Source organism: Echinops telfairi, unplaced genomic scaffold (assembly GCF_000313985.2).
Source record: "Echinops telfairi isolate 266 unplaced genomic scaffold, ASM31398v2 ScPeMD7_23;HRSCAF=83, whole genome shotgun sequence".
NCBI lineage: Eukaryota > Metazoa > Chordata > Mammalia > Afrosoricida > Tenrecidae > Echinops > Echinops telfairi.
Genome location: NW_022103920.1, coordinates 8,483,549 through 8,499,088, shown reverse-complemented (window position 1 = coordinate 8,499,088; position 15,540 = coordinate 8,483,549). Strand labels below are relative to the sequence as shown.

General features: G+C 51.1%; 1 protein-coding gene across 1 annotated transcript in view; it reads right to left on the bottom strand.

The window, feature by feature from the left end:
* The window catches only part of DGKI (diacylglycerol kinase iota), a 270,647-nt gene that overhangs the window by 230,164 nt on the left and 24,943 nt on the right, over positions 1-15,540 (bottom strand). Inside the window, exons 3-5 of the mRNA XM_045288847.1 lie at positions 8,715-8,789; positions 7,148-7,204; positions 418-483 (exon numbers count right to left, since the gene is read on the bottom strand). The gene's annotated coding sequence lies outside the window, so the exon portion shown is untranslated. The remainder of the gene's footprint in view (positions 1-417; positions 484-7,147; positions 7,205-8,714; positions 8,790-15,540) is intronic.

Genomic DNA, 15,540 nt, shown 5'->3' with positions numbered 1-15,540 from the left:
GCTCCAATCCTGTTTTCCCCACACCTCCGTGCTTCATGCTGAACCAGCAACCACAGGGGTGGCAAACACTTTTTTGCAGGAACTGACAACAATTCCTGGTTTTGCTAGCCCGTCCTCATGGGAGAAGCGTTGTTCTGAAAGGCCAGTCACCCTTCCCCCCCTCACCGCCATCCCCCTGGAAGGCTGCCTCCAGCCCTCTCAGAAGGGGCTGACCCCTGCCATGAAAACCAGTGCCTGTTGCATAGAGTTCTAGAACGAGACGGAAACACCTGACAGAGAAGACCGAGAGGAGTTAGACCTTCCAGAAACTAAGGCGTGATCTGAACGCCAGGCCGGGCGATGGGACGCCTCGGCCTCAGGGGGCCGGCTGGGCCTTGCAGGGTTCCCGGGGGTGTCCGTGGGAGGGGGGTCCCTTACCTTCCCGCACTGCTTACACTTGCCCTCCTGCCGCCGACGGTGCACCCAGTGGTGACGCACAAAATTCTGCAGGGAGACAAAAGCAGAATGAATGCAGGCATGTGTCCTCGTGGTTCCACGCCTCGCCAGCGTCCACTCCGTCCCCTCGTGGTTCCACGCCTCACCAGCATCCACTTCTCCCCGGGCCATGGCCACAGCCCGCAGGCGCAAGACGCAGGCGTGCGTGCGTGCGTGCGTGTGGATCGAGAGGCCCAACTCTACCTAGGAAGCAAGCCAGCAATCCTGCCTGTGTCTGTGTCGTGCACTGCACCGCCCTCCGCGTTCCTTCTTGGCATGGCAAGTGGCCACACTAGACCGTCATGGCCCCGCTTGCTCATGAGCAAAATGCTAGACAGACTCGAGACTACGGCAGGGGGCCCTGGACTGGAGGGAGGGGGGAAGAACTGCCCACGGAGAAGGGGGAGGAGAGAATGGTCATCGGTCTAACTCGACAAAGATCGCTGCTGACTGTGGCGCTGTGAGGGAGCCGGGGTATCAAGAAAGAAGGGAGAATGACAATCTCTCAGAGGCACCAGGGTCCTGGGCAAGGTAAGATAGAGTGGGGGGGAGGGGGGGGGAGACTCCCACCAAGAAAGATTGGTGAGCGTTTCTCACTGAGTGACGTGGATGAAGGAAGCGGGAGGACAAGGTGAATGGGAGGAGAGATGTGGGTGGGACCCTGGGCACCCTGGACCCAATTGGCTGCAAGGGCACCCCTTGTGGTGACACGAAGCAGTTGCTTTTCCTTCCAAATAGATTCTGGGGGCAGGGTCAAAAGGTCCCCGCCACCACTCAGTCTGAGGGCGGATTCGATGAGAAGAAGCTGTCCTTGTGGGTGGATCTGTGTCCCCTCAAGGCCTGGTGGTCAGGTGAGGCACCAAGGAGTGGAGTGGGCCCGACACAGAGCAGCCTGACTTGCAAGAAGGAGACACTGCCCAGTCCTGTGCCATCCTCTCCGCCATGGGTGGGTGTGAATCCCCCATTGCAGCCACTGTGCCAATCTCTCTTGGGAGTCTCCTTCTCCCCGCCAACCCCCCCCCTCTCTCTCTACCTTACCTACCTAGCAGGATGCTCTGCTCCCTCCCCTCCCGCTGAGCTGGGACAAACACTACACCCAGGTCCTCACTCCTCCCCGGCCATATTTAGCCGTAGGATCTTTCGAAGATATCACCAGTTAAATTCACAAGAGGCCTGCAGGAGGGCGGGGGGAGGGGTGCTCATCTTCTATAAATGGTGCCTTTTCAAGAAAAGGGGGAGCACCAGACAGACAGAAAGACAGCGATGTGAAGATGGGGACAGGGGTTGAGCGACGCAGCCACAAACCACCTGTGACTGGGAGAGGTGAAGAACGATCCTCTCCTGGCGTCCCACAGGCTACAGCGGAGTTTTCAGTCCCGTTCCTCTGGGGACAACGAGCAGTTCCTACGTTCCCTTCTCTGCACCTGAAACCAGCCTGTCTGTGGCAGGCTCAGAGCCTGGTCCGTATTCTCTGTTTAAAGTTCCTTCAGTGTATCCTCAGAGCTCAGGTGGCTAGGTTAGGGACACCTAGTTGCTAACCTCGAGGCCAGCATTTCGAAACTACCTGCTACTCCGTGAGGAAAGACGAGGCGGCCTAAGTGTAACCCCCGGGGCGGCTCTACCTGGTCTAGTCATCGTTAGGCGCCTTTGACCCAGTTCCCACTCATGGCAACCCCACGGTCTACAGAGCGTAACACCGCTCAGTCCCACACCCTCCTCCCAACTCTTCAAGTTTGAGCCCAGGCCTGTCCTAAAGAGGGGCTCTGCATCTAAATCCACCCAAGGCAATGTCAGTAAAGGAACCGTCACAGCCTTGTGGGTTAGGCATGAGCCTGCTGAACGCAAGGTCGGCAGTTCCAACCCCTCAGCTGGTCCCCGGGAGAGAGATGAGGCCGCCTGCTCCCATAGTGACCATGCGCAGTCTGAGCAACAATGTGCGGGGCTGCTAGGAGTCGGAACCAGCTCAGTGGCGGTGGGTGTGGGTATGCTGCGTTTCACGTCATTAATCCGAATATGTAGAGATGGTGAAAGGGTTGTGACCTGTATTTTCACCACGATAAATAATAAACAGGTTTGTTTCAAGGAAAACCTGAACGGGGGAAAAAAGCTTAATCAAACAAAGACACCATTCCTGTACTGTTCTCAGAAAGGCACCAGTGGACATCCACGGAGTTCTAACGGGATGCCGAGCACTTTTTAAATACTTTATCTGTACGTCCTGGGAGCCCTCGTGTTTCCATAGTGAAGGGATCAGCTGTGAGTCACAAGGTTGGTGATTCGAATCCATCTCTCATCCCGGGGAATGAAAGCCAGGCGGTCTGCTTCCTGGGAGTCACACAAACACGTGAACCTAGCTCACGGCCATCCAGTCCATGCCAACTCACAGCCACCCCAGAGGACAAGCTAGGACTGCCCCCGTTTCCGGGTGTCCTTTATGAGAGTACAAAGCCCTGCTCTGTCGCACGAGGTCACTATGGAGTGGAATCCATTCATGGGACCTGGCGATAATGGCACATCAAGGTGGAGCACCAATACGTTATATGAATGACTGCCATCTGTGCAAATATTAAATATAGAAAAATGTCAGGTAAGTTAGGGGGAAACTGTTATATAATCTACACATTATACAAAATGGTCTCTGTAATTGCTGCTAGCTTTGTGGACCTTGAGGGGAAACCGGCATTATCATTGAGGTCGGAGATATTGCCTACTTCCCAGTCTATGATTTACGAAGGCAAATGCCCTTCCTTTCAGAGCCATTCTTAGGCCTAATACGGATTTCTTCTGCTGTATAAAGAAAGTTTTCACCAAGTAAACACTCGATACAAGTGTGTTTATTGAAAGGAACGGTCGCCTTCTTTCCTGGAGAAGGAAACTACATGGTTACCACCCTCTGGAATCATCAATTGCCTTCATTAAAGAGAAAGGGATACGAAGTCCTGATGCTTTAGCGCCCGCTGGGCTCCAATCCTGTTTTCCCCACACCTCCGTGCTTTGCGCTGCTTCCTTGGGGCTATTATTCATACCTGCTAAGAGGCTGAGCTAAAATTAGACACGGGCTCCTCAGGCTGCCAATGTGAGTGTGGATCCTGGCTGTTACGATGGCAAAGCACAGTGGCTCACCCCATCATATCATTTACACTTCATCAATAGTCTCTGAATTACTCACACACTAGCCTCCACCGTTGGGTACGAAGAAGGCTATCACGTATGGGTGCTAAATACTCATGACACGTGACATGTGGGCAGTTAGATTCGGTGCTGTAAACTAAAGTCAAGAACACAACTGTTCCAGTGTTTTCAAGCAACCAATTCCATTCATGCTATTATTCACAAAGAGGTGGAAGAGACCTTAGAAATTATTGCATAGTCCATATGAATGAATACTAAGGAAATCAAGGTCCAGAAAGATTCTGCTTAGACGGGTCCAACACACATTCATTGGAAAATGGCCCTAGGTGGGGCCCATGGTTACCATGACGAAGCATCACCCTAGCTCCAGGTTTCTGTTCTAACATCTGCTGTGCACACAGAGGCCTTTGCCAGCCAATAGGAGAGCAGCCGAGGTGACTTTCGAACCCAGGTTTTCATCTGCATGGAGCAAACTGCCTAACTGCCTCTTAATTAAGATCCCCAAGGGAGTTATGCTCTTAGTTCTCATCTTCAAAATGTCCCCTTAGAACAAGCGTTCTTCAGCATTTGGGGGAAATGTATCCCTTGAAAGAGTCATTCCATCAATAGATAGCCACTGATCCCACACTATGTCCTGGTCAGTGAGTGGGGGACAAATCCACCGGAGGAGATCAGACAAAGAACAAGCAGACGAGTCATTCGCACCGACAGTTATGAAATACCAAGTCCTCTGCTGGGGCAGAACAAGAGCCCTGACAAAGAACAACTGGCCTGTTTGGAGGTGTCTGTCTAGGTCAACCTTTGAGGGTGTGCTATTTAAGCCATGGTCTACCAACACTAGACAGTCCACCGTGCAGAAGCAAACACACACAGTTCCCCAAAGGTGGGATTATCTTGGTGCGGCTGTGATAACTGAAAGACAGGAGAGGTGACAGCTGGTGGGGAGTACAGAGGTGGGCGGGGCCCAGACAAGCATGCCCGCATGCCGAGACAAGTGTCTGGGTCTTGGGCTAAGTGTCATGGAAACCACGGAGGAGTGTGGAGCCGTGCATGGGCATAGTCCAATTTTCATTTTTTTTAAATTGCTCTCTTGAATCATGGGTGGATGGGGAAGTGGAGACCATTGAGAAAGAGAGGTGTGGAGAAGCTGTTCTAGTGGTCCACAGTGCCTCAGGACAAGGCGCTGCCGATGGAAACGAAGAAAATCAATGGATTTTAAATATAATTTGTAACTGAAGCTGACAGGCCCTGCTAATGAGTTAGAGACAGAAAGTAAGTGAGAGAACAGAAGCTATATGAACCCTCCCCACCCCAGTTTCTCAGCTGAGGGCTGGACGGATGACCACCAGAAGACTGGAGACAATCGTTGCAGTGGGATGGAGGCAAGAGCTTCGTGTTTGGCAGTTTACATCTGAGACAGCTCTGATGGTTCTAGTGGGCAGAGCAGAGGGAGCCTCGAAGCGGCGTCTGAACTGGGACTGTGGAGTCACCTGCTGGGAACCTGAGCTGCCGCCCGGATGCAGACTCAGAACAGCCTTCCAGAGAGGGGCAGGTGCTAAGATGAAGGGAGTCTCGAGATGAAGGAAGGTGAGAGCTGGCTATTTCATGATGTGTGATTTCATACATGGAAACACAAGAAAGGGAGAGGTGGAAGGAGATGCCCAGGCTCCTTCCACGAGTCACGTGTCCAACTGGGGTCTGAGCCTATGACTCACACGAATAACCGAAATCTGTGCTGCCCCCCAAAGAACTGACACCCACCCCACGGTTGAAATGGGCACTGACAGTGACCAAGAGCCAACCGAATGACATTTCTTCCTGTCCCTTCAGCGGGATCCCCATCCCCATCATTTCATCACCTCCACCTACAACTGGTATCACAGCCACTGCTCTGCCTCACAACTGCCTACAGACCTGTGCTGTGTCACTGCTGGATCACAGGGTCAGAGGCTGAGCCATGAGTGTGTGTGTGTGTGTGTGTGTGTGTGTGTGTGTGTGTGTGTCCGAGAGTGTGTTTCCTTCCACCACTCCACTCCACACCTTGGTCATTCAGCAAGACCTTGAGCCCCAGATCCAGCCCCACACAAAGAACGAATGGCAGGTAGACCCCGGCAGCAGAGGACACATTGAGGGGCTTGTGTAACTCACTGGAGAATTAACGTGAAACTGACATGGACTAACAGGAGGTAGAATTTATACGCTAACCGCTCCCAGGACCCCTAGTACATACCTAGATCACCTAAATATTCCACCTCTGGGGTTTTCCCCAAAGTAGCTAGCCCTGAGGGTGGAGAAGGTTACACACTGAACTGCTAACTGCAGTCAGCTAGTCCACTAGCTGCTCCTCTAAAGAAAGGATGCTCTCTCACAGCCTCAGAGATTTACAGCCTTGGAAACCCTAGGGTGAAGTCCTGATCTGTCCTTCAGGGTCAGTGTGAGCCAGGATTTTCTCCATGGCCATGGGGCACACCCCACTTTTAGTGTATACTACCATCCCTGTAGAGCAGCGGTGTTCAACCTTCCTCATTCTGCGACCCTTCAGACAGGTTCCTCAGGTTGTGGTGACCCCCCCAACCATAAGCTTATTTTCGTTGCTAATTCGTCACTGTCATTTTGCTGCTGTTATGAATCGTCATGTAAATATCTGATAGGCAGGATGTACTTTCATTGTTACAAATTAAACATAATTAAAGCAGTGTTTAATCACAAAACAATATGCTATTATATATTGCTAAATATTTATTTCTAATGACAAATCAATGAAATTTTGTCTTGAAGCATGGTGTAGCAGGGTAACAGTCTTCAGGCTGGGGCTCGTATGTGGGCGTTATCAGCATGTGGGCGTTATCAGCATGTGGGCGGACCCACCTGGAGACAGATAGAGGAGTGGTGTCTCAGTTCCTAAGCCCATTGGAAATATTTGTTTTCCAATGGTCTTAGGCGACCCCTGTGAAAGGGTCCTTTGACCCCCAAGAGGGGTTATGACCCACAGGTTGAGAACCGCTAGTCTAGATCCACAGTATGGATCTGAAGAAATGGGCCTCATCCCTCCAACACCAGCAAGAGACCAGCAACAGAGAATTACTGGCATATGTATCCTACTAATTGGATAAAGATCCATTTTACTTAAAAAATTGTTTTTCCCATTTCGTTCAAAAGGCACTCGCTCTTGAACACACATAGTTTCAACAGAAAACTCAAAGCACAGAATAATTCATTCTTGAATTGGTTTTAATCTCTAAACTCATGGCCCCTGAGTTGATTCCAACTCACAGCACCCACCCCCCACCCCCGCCCCGCCCCCCAACATACCAGAACCGGCCCACGGGGCCTCTGAGGCCCTCGCTCACAGAGGCTGACTGCCACATCTTTCTCCCGTGGCAACAGCTGGCGGGTTTGAACCACCAATCTCTGGGGTAGCAGTTGAGTGCTCTAACTGCTGCATCACCAGTGCTCGTTAATGTCTGGGGAGCAGCCCTGAATCCATTGAGTTGATGAGAAACAAGAGGGAGTGTTTGAAATACAGCTCTGAACTACTCACTTCTCTTGGGGATCTTGAGCCTCCTTCTCGAAAGGTCGGTTTACATCTGAAGTTAATCTGCCATTTAAAAAGAAAAGTAGATTCCGTTAGAGATCAGCAGGGGACTCGGTTTAGTTACCTGAAAAGTCAGCAGCGACTAATGCTAACTGTGCAAAGTGAAGCTCGCGAGAGGAAGGCACAAAGCTCCACCTTGTTCTTAGTCTTTGGAAATCGGCACATTAGATCACCTACTGAGATCCCCGTGTTTCCATTCCACCAATCCGTGTATCCTCGCTGACGAAAGCTAAGTGTCTTTAAAGGATAATGCTCCTACACTGCCCATCTGAGAAATTAGGGTAAGAAACAGGCAGGAGGAATGTATATGGTGGCCGAAGCCATCTGCAGGGCTGTTTCCGATATTAAAAGTACGAAACATAAACTTGAGGAATGTTTTCATGTGAGGGTGATTATCCCCCAATGCAAGCCAAAACATTCTTGATAAAAATATTCATCGCTGTATTTCCCTCCACTGGGGATGTTTTCTTGCACATTTTAATCTTTTTGTTGTTGCTGTTGCCTACTTGATAATGCAAGGAAGAGAATGTGGAGATGAAGGTGGGAATGAGGGCTGTTGAAACAGGAAAGAAAACATTAGGGCAAAGCATGGACTGATACTAGATGGTACTGCACCTGTGAAACTAACGGAATTCGAGTAAACATTTCATGCACGTGGTTAGTGTGCATACAGAGCCCCTCGTGAAAACGGAAGAGGAGGTGTGCAGGTGGAAGGAGGAACACGAGGTGGATGGTAAGTCTGAGAGAAAACCAAGGATCAGAGCCTTTCCCTTCCCCCACAAGGCCATCAGCGGAAGAGGCTGTACATGAGGGCCACACAAGCAGAGCCACTGCTCAGGGGGGGCCTAAAAGCTGGCTCTGACTGGCAGTTCCCACGCACCCACTGCCAGAAGAGGGAAACTCCCACAGGTCTCTAGAAACAAAGATGTTAGGGAGGTTAAAAGGTGCCATTAGGCCAACTCCAACGGGTGTCAAGAGTGGTTGTCAGATACTGCAAGGGCTTCATCGAGTTGTCAGTGGCTAACTTTTCAGAAGTAGATCTCTCAGCCTTTCCTCTGTGGTACCTCCGTCACCTAGCAGGCAGACACATTAATCAGACTCTCACCTAACAGGCAAACACATGATGAGTCGTTTGCACCAACCAGAGACCCCTTTAAAGAGGTGAGTAAATGTCTTCTCCTTAAAGGGTGCGTTGTGTGGGAAACCCCATGGATGATCAGCAATGCAGGGGCAGAGCACACAAAAAGGAAATCTGTCTCACCCTTCCCATCATCTTGTTCCTTCTCCCCAAAGTCAACATCAGATGATATCAAACCCGCCTTGGCAAACAACAGAGGGGACGAACTGCAAATACTGCCTGTCCAGTATTTACTTGAGTGAACTCCCAGTTTGCTGAAAGGGCATGTGTCTGTCCAAAGCTGGACATGGGCATTGGCCAGGCTCCCAGCTCCTGGTCTGGGGAAGTCTGCACACTTCCATGTAGCCCCAAGGGTCGGGGGCCAGGCTTCCTCACCTTTTCCAGCTGCTCGATGCAGGCGGCGTGGACCACAATCTTGCAGACCCCACACTTCCTCCTGAGAGCCGATTTCTACAGCATCCGATTCAAAAACAAGAGAAGGGCGTTAACAGTCTGTGGTGAGAGGTCCTCACTGTTCAAGAGAGGACAGGTCAACAGAACGGCACGTGCCCATCATTTCTATTCACCAGCAAAAGGTAAACTTCCAATTCCAATGTCCAATGTCTTGGCCAGCATCACCAACTATCCTCTGACCCACAAGAGACTCCATATCCCACGGCTTGGGGCGGCCCGGGTCATCTCGTGAAGTAGAAGAAGAGAGTGTCATTGTCTGGGGTCGGGGTGTCCATCCGTTTCTACTTACAGGGACCCCATGAGGCAGAGCAGAGCTGTGCCGTTGGCTTCCTGGGGCTCTCTTCTGGTCACCAGGGTTTTCACACCCCACCCCCACCCCCGGAGAGCGGAGTCAGTTTGAACCCCCAGCCTTGAGGGTAACAGCCAAGAGCCCATTGTTGTGTTCTGTGCGGTCAAGTCGGTTCTGGCTCACGGTGACCTAGGTACAACAGAAGGAAGTGCTGCCTGGTCTGGGCTGTCCCCGTAATTGTCCTGTTTGAACACAGGTGCAGCCGGTGTGAGAGTCCACACTGTGTACCTGATAGACACCTCAACTATTCTGAGTTCCCAGCCCTGGTCGGGGTGAGTTTCCGGTCAAAGACCACTGCCCCACAGTGAAGTGGGTGGAGCGGGGGTAGAGGAAAGGAGTGGGCAAAGGCCCTGATACAGAGTGGGGTTGGGGGTTGCCTAAGGCCATGGCTGCCCTGTTCACTCACTTGTACCGACTCTGTATTAAAGTTGCTTGGTCTAATTGATCTTAAATTAGGTGGGGCAGAGAGGCAGGTAGGGTCCATCAGGAGAGAAAAAGGGGAAGCTCTTTTGGTTATTTTTGAACATCGTTTTTTCTCCTACTCTGTCTTCCCCTTCTCCTTCTCTTCCACATCGGGGGCCCCCACTGCATTCCAGTCAGCTCCCCATTTGGTGCCCTGGGCTGCATTTTTGTCCTGGTCAGCTGATTCTCACTTGTAAATAAAGGAAATGTTAGTCAAAATAATGAATATTTATTTACTGGGTATGAAATATGAACACTTCTGTTCATATAATTAGCCAATCAAAAACCCTTGATGCTGACTCATAGTGACCATATAGGGTAGGGCAGAACTCTGTCTCTGTCAGTTCCCAAGACTGTAACTCTTTATGGGAATAGGAAGCCTCCTCGTTCCCACAGGTCTCTAGAATAGCTTCTGTTTTTGTAAGTTTCACAGCCTAACTATCATCGTTATTGGGAGCCTTCATTTTAGAGGTAAGAAAACGGTAGCTCAAAGTGGTTTATTAATGTGTCCCAGATTGCCCAGAGCCAATATTCAAACTTATATCTAAGTTCAGAGAAAGTCTGTCCCAATGGCCCAGGACTCTGTCCTACTGTGGTGGCTTGGGCAGTGCTATGACGCTAGGCGCTGTGCCACCAGCGTTTAGAAAGACGACCGAGGAAGAGCGGCCTCCTCCAAGCAGAGTCGACCTTGAGGATGTGGGTGAGGCGCACGCTTTAGACACCTTCGTTTCCACGTGCAGCACAGCCCAGAATGGGAACATCCAGCCGCAAATATCCATGAACTTCTGGATGGAAGGCAGGATGAGCAAGGTGTGACTCCAGGGAAACCAGAAGTCATCCAGAACGAAATGGAACACTGTGAATGGAGTGTTTGAGATGACGTGAAACGTGGGAACATCCAAGGCATGAGAAAGCTGCGTGGACTAATGCTGGTCATTCTGAATAGGACGAAGATCAGATGGCCTGCTCGGCCGGGAATGACAATTTGAAGAGCAGTGGTGTCACCAGCATCAGCAGACAGAACGTTTCTAGGTCTGCCGTGAGCACAGCACGGCGAGTGCTAGAGTAATCTCCATACACCGCCCAACAAAATGACCAGCCAATGAGACTATTAACCTAATGGACGCACTCACCATCAATGACAAAGATGAAAAAATTGAAGGTTTTTTTTCCATTTAAATCATTTGTTTGCCTATTTCCCCCCCAGAGGCAATATAAAACGGCCATGTGGTAAGGTGAATGCTTAAGAGCGTGGATGCCGTGGTGTGAACGCCATCGCCCATGCTGCCGTACTCACAGGGAGGGGGCTGCTAGTGCCACCACATCGGTTCCTATGCGTCACAGCCCTGTGTAGAAGGCAGCAGAGGGCTGCGCCTATGCCCACCTGTTGCTAAGTTTCAGCCCAATGCTGCGGTCACTGTGCCCCTTCACCTCCCCTACGGTCCTGCTGTTCTTTTTGCTGCCCCTCAACTGACAGTGAGGAGGACTCATGGGAATAATGGAGATAAGATTATAGATTTTTATCAACTTCTGGGCTCAAAAATGGGTCAACTGTGCAATCGAGATGCATTGGTAGGAATGCAAACACTGGGAACAAAGAAACGGATGAATGGTTGGAAAGCACGCCTTGATGAGAGAAACCAGGCCAGAGAAGACAATTTCAAAAGACCACAGCAGATGCCTTCTTTCCACAACATAAAATGACTTCACCAGATGGCATACATAGAACTCAAATCCATGACATCGGTGGAGAGAGGCCATGGCGAATCAAGCAGCATGAGCCATGACCATGCCAGGGCCCAACTAGAGAGCCGGCCATCAGCCGCTCACCTGCACAGTCTAGACCAGCGGTTCTCAACCTGTGGGTCGCGACCCCTTTGGGGGGGTTGAACGACCCTTTCACAGGGGTCGCCCGATTCCTAACAGTTGCAAAATGACAGTGATGACGTAGCAATGAAAATAGTTTTATGGTTGGGGGTCACCACCACATGAGGAACTGTATTAAAGGGTCGCAGCATTCGGAAAGTTGAGAACCGCTGTGGTAGACAAAATGGAAGAAAATGAAGACAGATCCATGAGAGCCAATGCATGACCATGAACATATCCCACCTCGATTTAGAGACCATCGCAAGAACACCTGGGACACACTGAACACGAATGACCAAAGGCCAGGTGAGTTCTGGGATAGCATCCAGAATGCCACACACGAAGAATGAAAAAGGTCATTAGACAGACAGGCGAGAAAGACAAGACCAAATGGGTGGCAGAAGAGAATCTGGAACCTGCCCTTGACCATGGAGTCGTTACGCAAATGGAAGAAATGATGAACCGGAGGCTTCAGAGGGCTGCTTGAGAAGACAACGTGGGATCGTGACATGCGCAAAGGCCTGGAGCTAGGAACCGAGAGAGAAGGGCGCGCCGGGCATGGCTCAAGCTGAGAGACGGCAAAGGAATCAAACCCTGGCTGGGGTCTGATGCTCTTGGCTGAGAGCAGAGAATGTGGACAGGTGTCTACCTGTGTTTTACGGACTCTGCAAGGCACTGCGAGGACATGGGCAGCAGTGTGCAGGACACGTTGGGATGTGCAGGGCACGCAGCCGTGTTTGCTGAAAGTGAGGAAGACTTGAACGCACACACTGATGAAGGTCAAAGGCCAACACTTTCTGCATTGATTACGCCTCCTCAACACCAAGGAAACAGAAACGCTCACTGCTGTTGGGTGCCATCAAGCCTGCTCTGACCCATGGCGGCCCTGTGCACGACAGAACGAAATACTGCCCGGTCCTGTGCCATCTTTCATCGCCCCTGTGCCAGAGCCCATTGAGACAGCCACTGTGTCAATCCAGCTCGTCACACGCCTTCTTTTCCCTGCTCCTCCGCTTTACCAAACACGATGTCCTTCTCCAGGGACTGATCTCTCCAGACAACATGGTCAAGGCTATAAGAGCCAGTCTTGCCACATGTCCCTCTAAGGAGCACTCTGGTCTTACTTCTTCCAATACAGAACTTTTCGTCCTGTTAGCAGTCCACGGTACCTTCAATATTCATCTCCAGCACCACAATCCAAGTGCATTGATTCTCCTTCAGTTTTCCTCATTCACTGTCCGACTTTCACAAGCATAGAACACAATGGAGGACACCATGGCTTGGGTATGGCACACCTGAGCCCTCACAGTGACACCCTTGCTCTTCAGCACTCTACAGAGATCTTGTGCAGCAGATTTACCCAATGCAATACATCTTTTGATCTCTTGACTGCTGCTTCTACGGCAGTGGTTCTCAACCTTCCTAATGCTGAGACCCTTTCATACAGTTCCTCATGTTGTGGTGCCCGCCCCCAACCATAAAATTGTTTTCGTTGCTACTTTGTAACTGTCGTTTTGCTACTGTTATGAATCGGGCGACCCCTGTGAAAGGGTCCTTCAACCCCCAAAGGGGTCGCGACCCAAAGGTTGAGAATTGCTGTTCTATGGGCATTGATTATGGATCCAACCAAGGCAAAGTCCTTGAGAACTTCAACCTTTTCTCCATTTATCATAATGTGACCTATTGGTCCAGTGGCGAGGATTTCGGTCTTCCTTACATTGAGTTGTAATCCAGGCTGAAGGCTGTAAGCCTTGATCTTCATCAGCAAGGGCTTCAAGAACTCCTCGCTTTCATCAAGCAAGGTTGTGTCATCTGCACACCGCAGATGTGTTACTAAGCCTTCCTCCCATTCAGATGCCGTGTTCTTCTTCATATAACACAGCTTCCTGATGATTTGCTCAGCACCCAGACTGAACAAGTAAGGCGAGAGGCTACAACCCCGACGCACACCTTTCCTGATTTTAAATGCTCGTGACTGGAGCAATAAGCAGCATCGTGATGCTCGAAGGAAAAATGAAAACTGTCCAGGACATCGTAGTACCTGGGCCCACACTCAGCATGCTCGGCAGCAGCAGCCAGGCAAGCAAATGCCCCGTCGCACTGGTCAAATCTGCTGTGACTTTGAAGATGAGGGTGTACCTTACTCCAGCCACGGAATTCTCAACCACCACACAGGCAGGTGGGTGCTGGACCGTGAATAAGACAGACTTCCCAAGAACCCATGCATTTGCATCCCGGCGTTGGCAGAAATCGTCAATAGGCCACGAACTGCCAAAGGCACAAAGGAGTGTGTCTCAGAAGTACAGACAGAAAGCAAGGAAGACAGCAGGATGTCAAGACGAGGTCTCATGTCCTTCAGACATGTGATCAGGAGGGGCCCCGGGAAGGAGGCCTGGTACAGGAGAGGGTCAGCCAAGAGGAGGAAGATCCTCCATGAGATGAGTTGACATGATGGCCGTAACAGGGCTCCAACCTCACAGCATTGGGAGGATGGCACATTGGGAGGTGCTATTTCATTCTGCTGTACGTGGGGTCACTGTGTACATGGGGCACTGTGAGTCAGAACTGACACCTGACCCTCGTCTCTGCTCTACTGCACCCCACCTGATGTCCTCCTCCAGCAATTGGTCCCTCCTGCGACTGTGTCTTTTTGAGACTCGTACGCTTTGCAATTGGGCTAGTTTTTGAAAGTGGGCTGCTGGTTGCCAGGCCTTTCTTCCTAGTCTGCCTCCGTCTGGAAGCTTCGACAAAGGCTCACCACCTGGTGGACCCTGCTGGTATTTGACATGCAAACCAGCACCGGACAGCAAGATGACAGGTGGGGCACGTTGTCAGGTGCCGTCAAGTCAGGTCCAACTCAGCATGACTCCATGTACAATACTGTCAAACGCTGGCTCTGCACCCTCCTCACCATGGTTCTTATGTTTGAGCCCACGGTTGGAGCCACTGTGTCCATCCATCTTGTTGAGGGTCTTCCTCTTTTTCACTGCCCCTCTACTTTACTAAGCATGATGTCCTTCTCCAGGGACTGGTCTCTGCTGATAACATGTCCAAAGTACGTGAGACAAAGTACAGCCATGTTCACTTCTAAGGCGTGTTCTGGCTGTACTTCTTCCAAGACGGATTTGTTTGTTCTTCTTCCAAGACGGATTTGTTTGTTCTCTGCGTAGTCCATGGTGCTTTCCACGTTCTTTTCCAGCACCACCACGATTCAAATGCACCGACTATTCTTCCGCCTCCATCATTCAATGTCCAACTTTCACATGCAGATGAGGTGACTGCATAGATATGGCTTGGGTCAGGCACACCTTCCTCCTCAAAGGAACATCCTTGCTTTCCAACATCCTTTCAAGAGGCCTGGTGATCTCTTAACTGCTGCTTCCACGAGCACTGGCTGTGAATCCATGCAAGACGGAACAGGAACTAGGAGAGACCCTCAAAGGCTCTTCCAGGGCTCTGTGCCTTTGGAGGCAGAATGCACAGCCCAGGACATATGCATTCTCTCAAGCCATATGCAGCTCTCCCAGGACATATGTACGTGTGGCTATTATTCAGAACATGGTGTGTACGGTGCCTCTGTGGAGATGACGGCCACACGGAATAAAACACAGATCTCACTTAGATGCAGGGAGCTCACTCACCATCAGTGTTGCCGGAAAGATCAGCAGCACCATGGGGCGCTACGCTCTGGCAGGGGTGGGCCTCGCCTGCTCCCAGACACAGAGGGAGCCGAAGAGAAATGCATGCTGGGTTCCAGCTTGGTGGGCACCACACTGGCCCATGCTGCAGCTGCAGTTGGCACTGGGGTGGCTGTCACCACCTGAGACCACTGGAGGCGGGGGGAGGGGGGGGGCCCTAGCGGATTGGGGGTGGGGTCGCATAAGACGGTGAACAGCAGCCAATAGGAAGTGCACAGTTGTCTCTGATAAAGCGCTCAACATCTTGGCCTGCTCCGCCCACACACTTCCCTTCCTTACAAGCCCCTGGCCCAAACGAACCACCTAGAAAGCCATGTTTTCTCTTCTTTTGAGCCAGAGGGAAGACTTGAACGCACACACTGATGAAGGTCAA